The following is a 14,366-nucleotide window of genomic DNA, read 5'->3' as shown; positions in this document are numbered from 1 at the left end:
ATTTAACTCCTTCAAACAATGTTTCTTTAATGGTTTTTCTGAATATTGGTTTTGGAAGTTTGATGTAAGTGAACAAGGGTTTGTTTTATTTATATGATGAATGCATATTTTGGTATATGTATGCAGGTTTCCAATTTCTTCATAAAAAAGGGGGAATGTTGGGTCAAATTATTTTGACTGTGTGTTGAAATAATTTAACCATTAAGATTTTGATGGTGAAATGACTTATGAGTTTTGATGCAGGTGTATTGAAACAATATTTCATAAGAATTGGCTCTAATGAGGATCATTTGACCGATTTTGGCATTAGATGCATAAAATTTGACGTACAGTCTAACTCATCGGAGTTAGACGTGTAGTCTAATGAATGCATAGAATTAGACGTACAGTCTAACTCATCGGAGTTAGACGTGTAGTCTAATGAATGCATAGAACTAGACATACAATCTAACTCATCGGAGTTAGACGTATAGTCTAATGAATGCATAGAATTAGACGTACAGTCTAAATCATCGGAGTTAGACGTGTAGTCTAATGAAAGTATAGAATTAGATGTAAGTCTAATATACACGGAATTAGACATAAGTCTAATGTATTCGAAATTAGACGTACAATCTAACTCAACGTAGTTAGACGTGTAGTCTAATAGTCTTGTAATTAGACGGATGGTCTAATAGATATTCGGAATTAGACGTACAGTCTAACTCATCAGAGTTAGACGTGTAGTCTAATATATTTGCAATTAGACGAATAGTCTAATATTTGCGAAATTAGACGTGCAGTCTAATAGAAAGTGAAAGTTAGACGTAAGTCTAAGTCCTTCAGACAAGTCTGAGGTAGAACCGGAATTAGACGTGTAGTCTAACTCAGTGGAGTTAGACGTACAGTCTAATGGTTAGTGGATAACTAGATGTGTAGTCGAATTAATGAAAGTTAGACGTGAGTCTAACTCCTTCAAACAAGTCTGAGGTAGAACCAGAATTAGACGTGTAGTCTAACTCAGTGGAGTTAGATGTACAGTCTAATAGTTATTGGATAATTAGACGTGTAGTCTAATTAGTGAAAGTTAGATGTGAGTCTAACTCCTTTAGACAAGTCCGAGGTAGAACCAGAATTAGACGTGTAGTCTAACTCACTAGAGTTAGACGTACAGTTTAATGGTTATTTGATAATTAGACGTGTAGTTTAATTAGTGAAAGTTAGACGTGAGTCTAACTCCTTCAGACAAGTCTGAGGTAGAACCGGAATTACAGTGGAGTTAGACGTGCAGTCTAATGGTTATTGTAATTAGACGTGTGGTCTGATTCTATTAGACCAGGCGGTCTGATAGACTCGGTTATTAGAAGGAGATGTTTGATTTCATTAGACTGATTTTCACAATCCGTCCAACTGAAATACGTCTAATGCTCAGTTTAAGTAGTATGCTTGAAGCTAGCATTCACCTACCCACGTGCTATAGCTGTACCCTACTCCTTCTCCACTCTCTAGTGAACAATAGTACAAAAGCTATATGCAACCAACCAAAGAATGCCACATAAGAGAATTTTCCTCATATTACTTGTTTTGCAGGTACATCCTTAATGGAATATTCGGCGCACTACCAGTGATGTACGACCACGATCTTTGTGCTTTGAACCTGCTGTGTACAATAGAGGCTTTCCAATGGAAGAGTGCCACATATCATTCTAAAAGATTCGACCGTTAGCTCCTTCTCAGTATTTAACAAATCTAAAGGACAACGGACAATCGGTCTCAGATAACAAACAAGCAATCGGATTTTACAGAGAGAGAAACTATTCGATCATCTTGCTTTACTGAATTCAAGCCTTTGAATACTCATACGGTGAAGCTGCTTTCTGATTGTACTGTGTGTGAATCAAGAGAGAGATAGAATCAAAACACCTTTAGCTGAGTGATATTCTTCATCTTGTAATTGAACAGAAAGTGTTCTGTTCAATAGTGAGCTAAGTGTGTGTAAATTGTATTTGATTCGAATCATATTATAGTGAATCCTTCCGGTGGTTGAAAAAAGGGGTGACGTAGGAGAGTTTCTCCGAACATCCATAAACAAACTACCGTGTTATTTCATTTCTGTCATCTTTTCATATTTCATCTTGTGCTTCAAACCCAAGTAAACAATTCCGCCTTGAATCTATTTCACGTGTTTACAAGTGTTTGTGTAAAATAGAAAGAGAATTAAATCCTTAACAGGATTTCTTTCAAACCGTTTTTCATAAGCCTTCATCCTTAGCCAAACCCCCATCTCTATCGATAAAGCCGATCCTATCACTCCATATGCTGAGTAAATTCCTCCAGACCGGATGCAAACGAAGAAGCATGCTCCCTTTCGTTCTGGGCAAGCTGGCCAATCAAGCTTATTGGAGCCACTTCCATCTTCACCGTCAGTTTGTATTTCTTAACATGTACATTTGTAAAAGAATACCTCTAAGTCTTGAGATTGAATACCTCACTGGTTTCTAGAACTACAAGGTCAGATTGCATTAAAGCGTTATTCACATCTTCATCATCACAATCCTCATATTTAGACTGTGTATCGTCTGAGGAGGACTCGACACTTGGAACCAAATTTGGATAGCCTTTGCTAGAGGAAGATTGATCATTTCTAGGCTCACTAGATGCCATAATCGATCTTAGCTTCATATACTGTATCACCATGATGCTTGAGTATCATGTGGTTATCATGGCGATAGCCTCCAAGAACATGAGCTTCACTTCTTGCATCTCCCAGCCTTGAAGTAGATAACACCTAGGTCTAATCCTTTGTTCATTTCAATTTCAACAAAGATTAACGTTCGTTGATCTGAAATTAGCAACGAGAAAGAGGGATAAGAAAAAGACATGAAAATCAAAACATCATTCAAGATAGTTTTAAAATTTTCAATCTAATCTTACTAGCATCAAACAATCATATCACAAACCATGCAATCGTGCCCCAAGTATATAAATGGACACTCAGATTATGAAACCTAAGTTCACTTATTGACAATACATCACTAAAGATGATTGTGACACAATTATGGTTGTTCATGCATGTTAGTTTAAAGTTGTTAATTAATTTAGGATAATTAATCAACGTTATAAAATTATCGGGTTTTGATAATTTAGTTTAAATAATCAAAAAGGGAGAAATTGTTAAGTTAAAGTCTTTAATTAATTTTATGTGTATAAATAAGACTGAGTTGTGTTATTAATCATATGTAGGATCAAAGTGAAGAAAAACCAAAACGGAAAGGTATCCGGTAGTTGATCAAATTTGGTATTTTATCAACTTCGGTTTTATGAAGATGCATGTACAGTATTATATATTGATCGATTTTATATCAGCTTCGATATTATGAAGATGTGCGTCCGGTATTATATCGAGATCGATTTTATATCAGCTTCGGTATTATGAAGATGCGCGTCCGGTATTATATTGAGATCAATTTTATATCAACTTCAGTATTATGAAGATGCGTGTCCGGTATTATATCGAAATGAGTTTTATATCGAGATCGGTTTTATATCAGCTCCGGTATTATGAAGATACGCGTCCAGTATTATATCGAGATCGGTTTTATATCAGCTATGGTATTATGAAGATGTGCATCTGGTATTATATCGAGATTGGTTTTATATCGAAATCGGCTTATATCAACTTCGATATTATGTAGATGCGCGTCCGATATTATATTGAGATCGGTTTTATATAAGATTTGGTATTTGATCAACTTCGGTATTTTATATGGAGTGCTTCCGGTATTTTATATGAAGTGCATCCGATTTTATATTAACTTTAGTTTTATTCATGTCTTCCAGTATTTTACCAGTTCAATATTATATTAGGACGCTTCCGGTATTTTATCAGTTCGGTATTATATCAACTTTCTGGTATTTTACCAGTCCGGTATTATATCAAGACACTACCGATATTTTACCAGATCAGTATTATATCAGCCTTCCAGTATTTTACCAGTTCGGTATTATATCAGGACGCTTCTGATTTGTATAGGAATTCGACTTTATGAAGCGTTTCCGGTACTTGATCAAATTCGGTATTTGATTAAGCATCTGTTATTGGTAGTCTGATAGCGCAACTGTTCTAATCCTATAGGAGGCTTCCACGTGCCAAAGTAATTCAAATTTCATGTGATGTACGTTTCCAGTACACCACGATCCCATTAATGATATTCATCGCACTATCTCCACCCAGTAAATGCACGATCAAAAGTGCATATTCTCTAATGTACTATTCTAACGCTCACCCAACCGAAATAGGACAAGTGTCCTCTAAAGCAAATATGTCTGTTGTCTTTTGCCTATTTAGGAGAAGCTGGAGGACAATTTCACTACCTTTACAACACCGGTTTTCACTACGATTTTTTGCGAGTCTTAAGCTTTTCTAAATCAATCTCTCAAGCGCTTGAGCTCTCAAGTTCTAAAGTTCTCAAGTTTACAAGTTTGCTAGATTTTTAAAGTTGTATTACATACTGTTCATTCTGTGTGAGTTTTCAGTATTGTAAGTTGACATAATTTGTTTCTGTCAACAAAGTGTTGTGTGCTAGGAGTTTGAAAATAGGCAATGTCTAAGTCCTGGTTGTCCGATTGGATTTATGTACGCGTTGTAACCAAACTAAATCTTCTAGTGAATAACCTTCTCAAGGTTGAGAAGAAGGGGTGATGCAGGAGAGTTTACTTCGAACATCCATAAAAACTCTTTTGTCTTGTGTTCTTTACATTCAACATTATCCTACTATTTATCTGTCGCTTCAAGTCCAAACAAACAGTTCTGCACTTGAAATTCGTTCAACAATTTGTGACGACTTATGAAGAATAGAAACAAATATTAACTTCTAACAGAGTTAATATATAGGGAAGGTTTTCGCGGTTAACAATACATGGTCGACCCATTGCAATTGTTGACTCATTTCCTAACAAGTGGTATCAGAGCGAGATTTTCTATTCTCAAGCATTTGAATATCATCATATCTTTCTCCAACATGCCCCCATGTTCCACATTGAAGAGTACATTGATTAGAAGATCCGTATGCAGGTGTATCTAGTCTTACAAGAGCACGACATGTGGTATGTTATCACTAACGGTCCGATAAAGATTGAAAAGGAAATATGCGAGTTGAAAAATGAAGATAAATGAAAGAACAACCTTGAAAATTTGGCCAAAAACTCTATATACAAAACTCTTGACAAGAACATGTTTGCAAAGATCAGAGAATGTTCCTCCTCAAAGGAAATATGGGAGAAGATCAACCAACTTTGTGAGAGCAACGAACAAACTAGAGAAAATAAGTTCATGGTTGCTACTCATAAGTTCGATAGCATCAAGATGCGCCTAGTGGAGTCGATGAATGAGTTTGACAAACGCTTCACAAGCATTGGCATTGAACTTTCCACTCCGGGAAGGTCTATGGAAACAAAGAAATCATCGTCAAGGCGTTGAAGGGTCTTCCTAGTACTTGGAACATTAAGAAAATAGCGATGAGGGAGTCCAGAAACCTCCACAAGATGGAGTTGCATGATATGTTTGCCGATTTGAAAGCCCATGAGTTCGAGATGAACTCTAGGAATGAAGATGAGCCCTCATCCTCGATTGTGACTAAGGCGTTGTTGTCCTCTGTGGAACCAACAGCTCCCCTACCCATCAAGTTAGCGGGGCAGTTCAACGAAAATGCGATGACACTACTTGTTAAGAAGTTTAGCAAATTCATGAGGAAGAATCAATCCAACCCTTCTTTCAACAACAATAATAAATTTAATGATCACAAGACTAACATTCGTTGTTTTAACTGTGACACTTTAGGTCATTACAAGTCGGAATGTCGGAAGCCAAGGAGAGATGATAAGATTCCATCTGATCATAAGAATAAGAAGGATCAGAAAGCGATGTTGGCAGAGGAAAGCGGGAGCAACTGGGCCCAAAGTGATTCAGACTCTAGTGATAGTGACGATGAAGAAGTCAAGTGTTTCATGACCAATGATGAGGAGGTTAAACATGTTAGCTACTTAGAGGATTCAGAGTGGTACTTGGATAGTAGATTCTCAAGGCACATAACTAGAAACATCAAGCTTCTAACTAACATTGATAAGGAATCTAGATCAAAAATCACATTCGGTGATAACTCCAAGGGTAAGACCATGGGTAAGGGTAAGATTGTCCATGGTAACCTCACCATAAATAATGTGCTACTTGTTGAAAATCTATGCTACAACCTACTTAGTAAAAGTCAAATGTGTGATATATGATATCTTGTTGAATTCCATAAGCAAGCATGCATAGTCAAGGATCAACAAGGAAGTACTTTATTGATAGGACATTGAACAGGTAATATTTATAAGGTCAACTTGAAAAACAAATCATCTAATCCTATTTGCATGATAGTTAAGAACGATCAAAACTGTCTTTGGCATAAGATACTTAATCACCTAAACTTTAAGACTATTAACTCTATCGGTTATAAGGAATTAGTTTTAGGGATTCCCAAGTTGAAGTTTTTTAAAGATAAACGTGTGATCGATTTTTATAAAACATTTTTTTGATCGGCTAGTTTGAATGATCTGGGACGCTCTTTAAAAAAATTTATTTTTAAAACGTGAGAGAATTAATTTCAATGTTTGAAAAATTGAAGTTTAAAAAGATGAGGATTTATAGACAAATCCATATCTTACTTTCCCGTCGAATCTGGGAGAGATTGGGAGTTTTTTTAATGGTAAGTATGTCATATGCATTTTTTTTTAAAACTTTTTTCAATATTAATTAATCCTCACGACTAGAGAGTCGCCACATAATTTAAAAAATTAGGAAATTAGAGATGTGAGTTCGGCGTTTGGTTACGTGTGAGAAAAGGTTTTTTAGACGCTATGTCCTACAATGCCCCTAAGGTCTCTACTAGTTAATTTTGGCCTTTCTTTAAAATATTCATACACTTTTCTTTTTAGAAAAATCAATTATATACTAACCTAGGATTATATAAATCACAAACTTACATCAAGTAATAAAACCAACCAAACCAAATCAAACAAAACAAAAATATGAAAAACAAAAGGACCGTGATTAGCCTCCACGGTGGTATACCTGATTTTTAGTTGAGGTGCAAATCCAGTTTGGTAAAAAAATTGCTCTTTTTTTCGGTCCTCGGTCCTCGGGTGTTGAAATCATTAGTCGTATCATCAGTAGTAGCGGTCCTCAGCCTTTAAGTACGGAAATCTTCGTTCTTTTTAATCAACAGAAGCAGTTTTCAGCCTTTGGGTACATAAATCTTCGGTCTGTTTATTAGAAGTAGAGGTCCTCATCCTTTAGGTGCGAAAAACTTTGGTCTTTTGATCAGCAGTAGCGGTCCTTAGCCTTTGGGTGCGGAAATCTTCGATATTTTGATCAGAAATAGAGGTCTTCAGCCTTTGGGTGAGGAAATCTTCGGTCTTTTGATCTGTAGTAGCGGTCCTCAACCTTTGGTTTTAGAAATCTTCGGTCCTAGGTCTGCAGCAACTTTCCCTTCCAGTCCTAAATGGGAAGTAGATCCTCTTTGGGTGCAACACAACCCAAAGAGGCTAATAAAAGAATTAACGTGTATAAAAAACAAAAATCCTAAGGAGATCTAAAGGGACCGGGTAAAAGAAAAAAAATCAACTGGAGGCTAGGATTTATAGGTCAGAAAAATGTTTGGGGTCAAGTTTTTGGGTCCTAGCAGTATAAAACTAGCATAGACGCAGATCTAGGCTAATTTCCTCGGTCTTTATGTGCACAAAACATCCAGAATCAATGTGTTGGGTCAAATTATTTTGACTAAGGGTCAAAATATTTTGACTAATGAAATTTTGATGATGTGTTGGTATATAACTTAATCTAAGCTTTCTAATCATTTTTGGTGCAGGTGTATTGAAAATATGTTATAGTAGACTAAGTCTGAATGAGGTTCATTAGACTAAGTCTGAATGAGGTTCATTAGACTGATTGGCCATTAGATGCATTGAGTTAGACGTGCAGTCTAACAGACATAGTTAGACGTGCAGTCTAACAGATGTAGTTAGACGTGCAGTGTAACTGATACGTAGTTAGACGTGTAGTCTAACAGACGTAGTTAGGCGTGTAGTTAACAGACGTAGTTAGATGTGCAGTCTAACAGATATGTAGTTAGACGTGCAGTCTAACAGACATAGTTAGACGTGTAGTCTAACAGATACGTAGTTAGATGTGCAGTGTAATGGATACGTAGTTAGACGTGCAGTCTAACAGACGTAAATAGACGTGCAGTCTAACGAATACGTAGTTAGACGTGCAGTCTAACAGACATAGTTAGATGTGCCGTCTAACAGAGATGAGAGTTAGACGTGCCGTCTAACAGAGATGAGAGTTAGACGTGCAGTCTAACTCCTTTAGATTAGTCTGAAGGGAACTGTAGTTAGAAGTGCCATCTAACAGAGATGAGAGTTAGATGTGTAGTCTAACTCCTTCAGATTAGTGTGAAGGGAACCATAGTTAGACGTGTCATCTAACAAATGAAAGTTAGACGTACAGTCTAACTCCTTCAAATTAGTCTGAAGGGATGCGTAATTAGACGTGTTGTCTAACCCCATCAGTTTATTTTGTTGAATGATGTGGTGGCTAAAGCGCTTCAAGGGAAGGCTGGTTCTTTTCATCTATATAGTCAAGACCGTTTTGACTATATATCGGCTATTTCAAAAGGGATTCAAGTCAACTGGGCCTCAACTCTGTATCTAAACCTGTGCTCAACTTTTAATCAAGAAAACAAGGAAAGTGTGAACTTTTTTGCTTAACTAAGTCGTTTGTTGGAACATTTAGGGGTCCCCATAGCGATTCAGAACCGATCAACTCTACCCTGGTGTTCACTATTTTCACTGTTTCCAACACCCTCGTCCGAATGAAGAATAACAAAGAATCGCTCTCGGGAGAATCAAGCCAACAAACAGGAGGAAGGTTTGTTACTCGTTTCAAACATCCAGCGACTTCTGTCTTGTCTACAGGAACCAAAAGATCAAAAACCGTCAACGAATCAGAGGCTAGTTCTATAAGTCTTAAGAGTTCTTCGAAGAAAGACTCGGGAATATTGGATTCCAGAGTTAGGAAAAGTCCACTGGAACTTGCTATCATTCCGATGTCTCCCCTGTCTCTAGCTGTGAGTCAGTTAAGAAAGCCCTCCAGGTCCTTTGTCCCAAGAGGAGATAAATCAAAAGCGCCTAGGGCGTCTAAATCTGTGAAAGCATCATCAAAGGTAACCCCTCCCCAATCTCAGGCCGAAGTGCCTATATTTATTGTTCATGTGTTGGAATAAGACAAATCTGTTTTAATTCCTATTGAGGAATTTGTTACCGGGCCAACTGTTGAGCCAGTTGGTCCAAATACTAAAAATCTTGACAGGGTTCTGTTTCTTGTCCGTCAACCCGATCTTGAAGCTGCTGATGCTACAATGTCTCTTAAACCAGAGAAAGGTGCAGTTCTTACCCTTACTGCTGGTGATGTATCTGAAAAGGATCTTTCTATGCCATTAAAAGAGTCTCATGTTCCCAATACTATCCCAACAGAGTCCTTAGTGACTGGAAAGCTTGTTCCAGTAGAACCCACACTAGGACTCTGTTAGGGTCTAAAATCAAGGCCTCGGTCCTAGAATAAATTCCAGCAACCTTTCTCGGCACCCGGTCTCGGTCCTAGTGTGCACATGGGCCAGATTTCTATTTTGTTGTTTTATTATTTTGTTTTGCTTTCTTTTTCTATTTACAAACCGAATTCTGTTATTTTTTTAAAGTTGTTGTAACCGAATATTATGGGGTAAGACATCACCTATATAAGGCTGATCTTTCTTCCCCAAAGACCCATGAATAGAATAATGAAGATATGAACTTCTGCCATATTCATCTATTATTATTTACTATGGACTGTTTGGTATAGACCAACAGTATTTCTCTTCGCACCCTTGATTCTTCTATTCCCTCCCCCCAAATTCTCTATTGAAAACCTTCCGCTGCCCTTTGATTGTAGAATTTCACCGGTCTTATAGATCAAGAACGTGATTCTTGAACCCAAAACACACCTTACGAAACAAGTCGTAACATTCTTGGTATCAGAGCAAGACGATTCTCAAATGAAAGAAACCAGATAGCAGCAAAGATGGATGATCTTAAGATCCTACTCGAAGGGCTGACCCATCAATATGCCTCCATGAATGCTGCCCTGCAACAAAATATGACCGAACAGGCTTCCTTGCACAATGCCTTTCAGCAAAATATGGACAGAAGGTATGCTGCTGGAAAAAGCTTGACAGACATTGAAAAAGGTGCGTTTAATAATGGCCAAAATCCCCGCACCCGACCCTATAATATTGCTTCTTATTACCTTCCTCCAACCCGGCTCACAAATATTGATATTCCTGAATTTGATGGGACTGATTTGGAGGGCTGTCTCTTATTTGCCGAGTAAATATTTAGGGAGAGCAAGACGAATGATGGCACAAAACTGGACATTGTACGCACTCACTTCTCAAAAGATGCAAGAACGTGGCATGAATCATATTTACGGAATCGCAACCATATGGAAGCATTGACGTGGCATAAATTCAAGAAAGATCTTTTGCTGCGATTCGGTCGCAGGCCCTTGTACAATGCCAAACCGCCGCTGCTGCCCAAACCATGCATTGTTAACACGGTCTGGCCGAGCACAAAATGGGAGCTCAATCATAGGTGTAAATCCAGATTGTTCATGGCCCCGCCTAATCATCAAGAAGTCCAAGAAAGCGTTCAAGAACCCGTCCAAGAATCAGATTTTTATGACCCACCTTTGGTGCTTGAGACAAGGGACGAACGTGTCATTATCTTGCACACTTTCTCGGTCCAGCAAGGTGCCCCTCGGTCGCGAGTCAACATAATACAAGGCAGCCATCTAGAAAAGGCCTTGGAAAATCATAATGTTGCTGCCACGGTACAAATAAAGAACAAAAACGAATGCAAAACTGTTTCACTTGTTTTGGAAGACGCTCCTGAAAATTTCCAAAAAACAATCAAAGGGCTCACCCAGCAACCCAACAACCGAACACCAGCCAGGAAGGTAGTCGGAAGACATGACTATGTTGTTGCGCATGTGTTGCTGGTCTGGATAAAGGACTGGGCTTGGTTATTTGAAGACATTCTAGAGTATGCCCGGAAGAAAGATGACCCTTTTGCTGCACTTGGCGTGCTGGGCCGAAGGAAGGACTAGTCGTGGAGCAGGAAGACCGAAGGCTTCTAAGAAATGCGGTCCTAGACTCCGACACTTGCGGGACTTGCTGAAGTCCGACCGAATTTTTTGAAATATTGAGCATGCGCATTAGAGGCTCGGCAGACTCGGCAGACCACGGTCTTATTTCGTCGAGGGCGACGAATTTTGAAGGGGGAGATAATGTTAGGGTCTAAAATCAAGGCCTCGGTCCTAGAATAAATTCCAGCAACCTTTCTCGGCACCCGGTCTCGGTCCTAGTGTGCACATGGGCCAGATTTCTGTTTTGTTGTTTTATTATTTTGTTTTGCTTTCTTTTTCTATTTTACAAACCGAATTCCGTTATTCTTTTAAAGTTGTTGTAACCGAATATTATGGGGCAAGACATCACCTATATAAGGCTGATCTTTCTTCCCCAAGGACCCATGAATAGAATAATGAAGATATGAACTTCTGCCATATTCATCTATTATTATTTACTATGGACTGTTTGGTATAGACCAACAGTATTTCTCTTCGCACCCTTTATTTTTCTATTCCCTCCCCCCAAATTCTCTAATGAAAATCTTCCGCTGCCCTTTAATTGTAGAATTTCACCGGTCTTATAGATCAAGAACGTGATTCTTGAACCCAAAACACACCTTACGAAACAAGTCGTAATTAGACGTGTTGTCTAACCCCATCAGTTTATTTTGTTGAATGATGTGGTGGCTAAAGCGCTTCAAGGGAAGGCTGGTTCTTTTCATCTACATAGTCAAGACCGTTTTGACTATATATCGGCTATTTCAAAAGGGATTCAAGTCAACTGGGCCTCAACTCTGTACCTAAACCTGTGCTCAACTTTTAATCAAGAAAACAAGGAAAGTGTGAACTTTTTTGCTTAACTAAGTCGTTTGTTGGAACATTTAGGGGTCCCCATAGCGATTCAGAGCCGATCAACTCTACCCCGGTGTTCACTATCTTCACTGTTTCCAACACCCTCGTCCGAATGAAGAATAACAAAGAATCTCTCTCGGGAGCATCAAGCCAACAAACAGGAGGAAGGTTTGTTACTCGTTTCAAACATCCAGCGACTTCTGTCTTGTCTACAGGAACCAAAAGATAAAAAACCGTCAACGAATCAGAGGCTAGTTCTATTAGTCTTAAGAGTTCTTCGAAGAAAGACTCTGGAATATTGGATTCCAGAGTTAGGAAAAGTCCACTCGAACTTGCTATCATTCCGATGTCTCCCCTGTCTCCAGCTGTGAGTCAGTTAAGAAAACCCTCCAGGTCCTTTGTCTCAAGAGGAGATAAATCAAAAGCGCCTAGGGCGTCTAAATCTGTGAAAGCATCATCAAAGGTAACCCCTCCCCAATCTCAGGCCGAAGTGCCTATATTTATTGTTCATGTGTTGGAACAAGACAAATCTGTTTTAATTCCTATTGAGGAATTTGTTGCCGGGCCAACTGTTGAGCCAGTTGGTCCAAATACTGAAAATCTTGACAGGGTTCTGTTTCTTGTCCGTCAACCCGATCTTGAAGCTGCTGATGCTACAATGTCTCTTAAACCAGATAAAGGTGCAGTTCTTACCCTTACTGCTGGTGATGTATCTGAAAAGGATCTTTCTATGCCATTAAAAGAGTCTCATGTTCCCAATACTATCCCAACAGAGTCCTTAGTGACTGGAAAGCTTGTTCCAGTAGAACCCACACTAGGACTCTTTGTCAAACCCCTTTCTGCCCACGAAATTATGCGTTCCACAAGACAAGCTGTTGGAATCACGATTGGGAAACCAAGGCCCACTTCAAAGCCTATTGAGGTTATTGGAAAAGGGAAGGATGTTGTAACCGATCCTAATGAGGATGTTTCTGAAGCAACCTGCATTGTCAACCTCATGATGGATCAGGCCAACATAATTGCTGCGGAAAAGATCGAGATCTTTGATACTTGGGTCTTGAACAGAATGTCTATCAAGTATGATGAGGTTATCAAGGGCAAAAGCATATGCAGTCAATGGTTAAATTTAGTAAGCAATGAAAATAGAGTCTTGAAATGGGCCAAGACATCGGAGGTTTATGAAGCTCTTAAGAGAAAAGAGCTAGTTAAAGCAAATATGAGAGGAAGAGCCCCTTTCCGATTTTTCAAGCCAGAAGGGCCAATTTCAACCCTCTTGGGAAGAGTTCTAAGGTAGAGGAGAAAGCTCTAAAAAGATTGGACGAGATTATGGAGGATTACATCTCTACAGTTACTAGGTACGTTCATGGAGCAAATTGCTCAGGGGCTAGTCCATTTGGAAGTTTCTTAGATGAAGGTGAACTTATGGATATGTTTGATGATTGTAATTATGATGAAGATGAGCAAGCTACTGCTCTTCTTATAGAAATGAGAAGTTTTTCAGCTGAGGAAAAACGTCTAATGGCTCAACCCAGAATTGAGCAATCTGTGGAACTCGTTCAAACCAACCCGATTATCGAAGAAGAAGAAGTTATTGAGGAACCCGTTCAATCTATGGTTAACTAGGAAGAGGAAGTGTTGGAGTCTCCTGTTCTCAAAGCAGAGGCCACTCCAAAGAAGGAGGCTGAAGTTAGACAGCCTGATGTTGCTCGATCTGAGGGGAACCCTCAAAAGACAAGGAATCAGAGAGGAGTTACTTTATTTGAGGGGGAACAAGCAAAAAATGATGAATCTTCAGAAGAGCTTCCGTTGTCTCAATGCTTCATTTCAGGACTCCCAAGTATTCACCATTTCCTGATATCAATGCTGCGAATGTTCATGATGATGTTTTCAACCTTCCTAATCATTCAGGAGATGTGTATGATAAGATTCACAGGGTATGTGAAGAGATTTTGGAAGATGAAATAGAAGAAAAGTCTAAAAGAGATTCAGAGAAGGATTGACCCGAGCAGTCCATGCAAGTTGTCACCAATATAAGTACCATTCAGACCGCTCCAGCAGATTCTCAAGAGATTTCATCTAATGAAGGATCATCTGCTACTGATGGTATAAAGCTCATGAAGTCGATGACTGCATTGATGGAAACACTTTAGAGGAATATGGCTGAAATGCAATCAAATACGATGAAGATTATGAAGACTCAGACAACAAACAAGAAGGAATTTTCCGATCTTCTTAAAACCAATAATGAAATGGAGCAGACATTGAAGAAGAA

This window comes from Impatiens glandulifera, chromosome 1 (genome assembly GCF_907164915.1).
Source record: "Impatiens glandulifera chromosome 1, dImpGla2.1, whole genome shotgun sequence".
In the NCBI taxonomy this organism is placed as follows: Eukaryota; Viridiplantae; Streptophyta; class Magnoliopsida; order Ericales; family Balsaminaceae; genus Impatiens; species Impatiens glandulifera.
The sequence above is the reverse complement of the archived record's forward strand: the minus strand, read 5'-3'. Positions refer to the sequence as shown.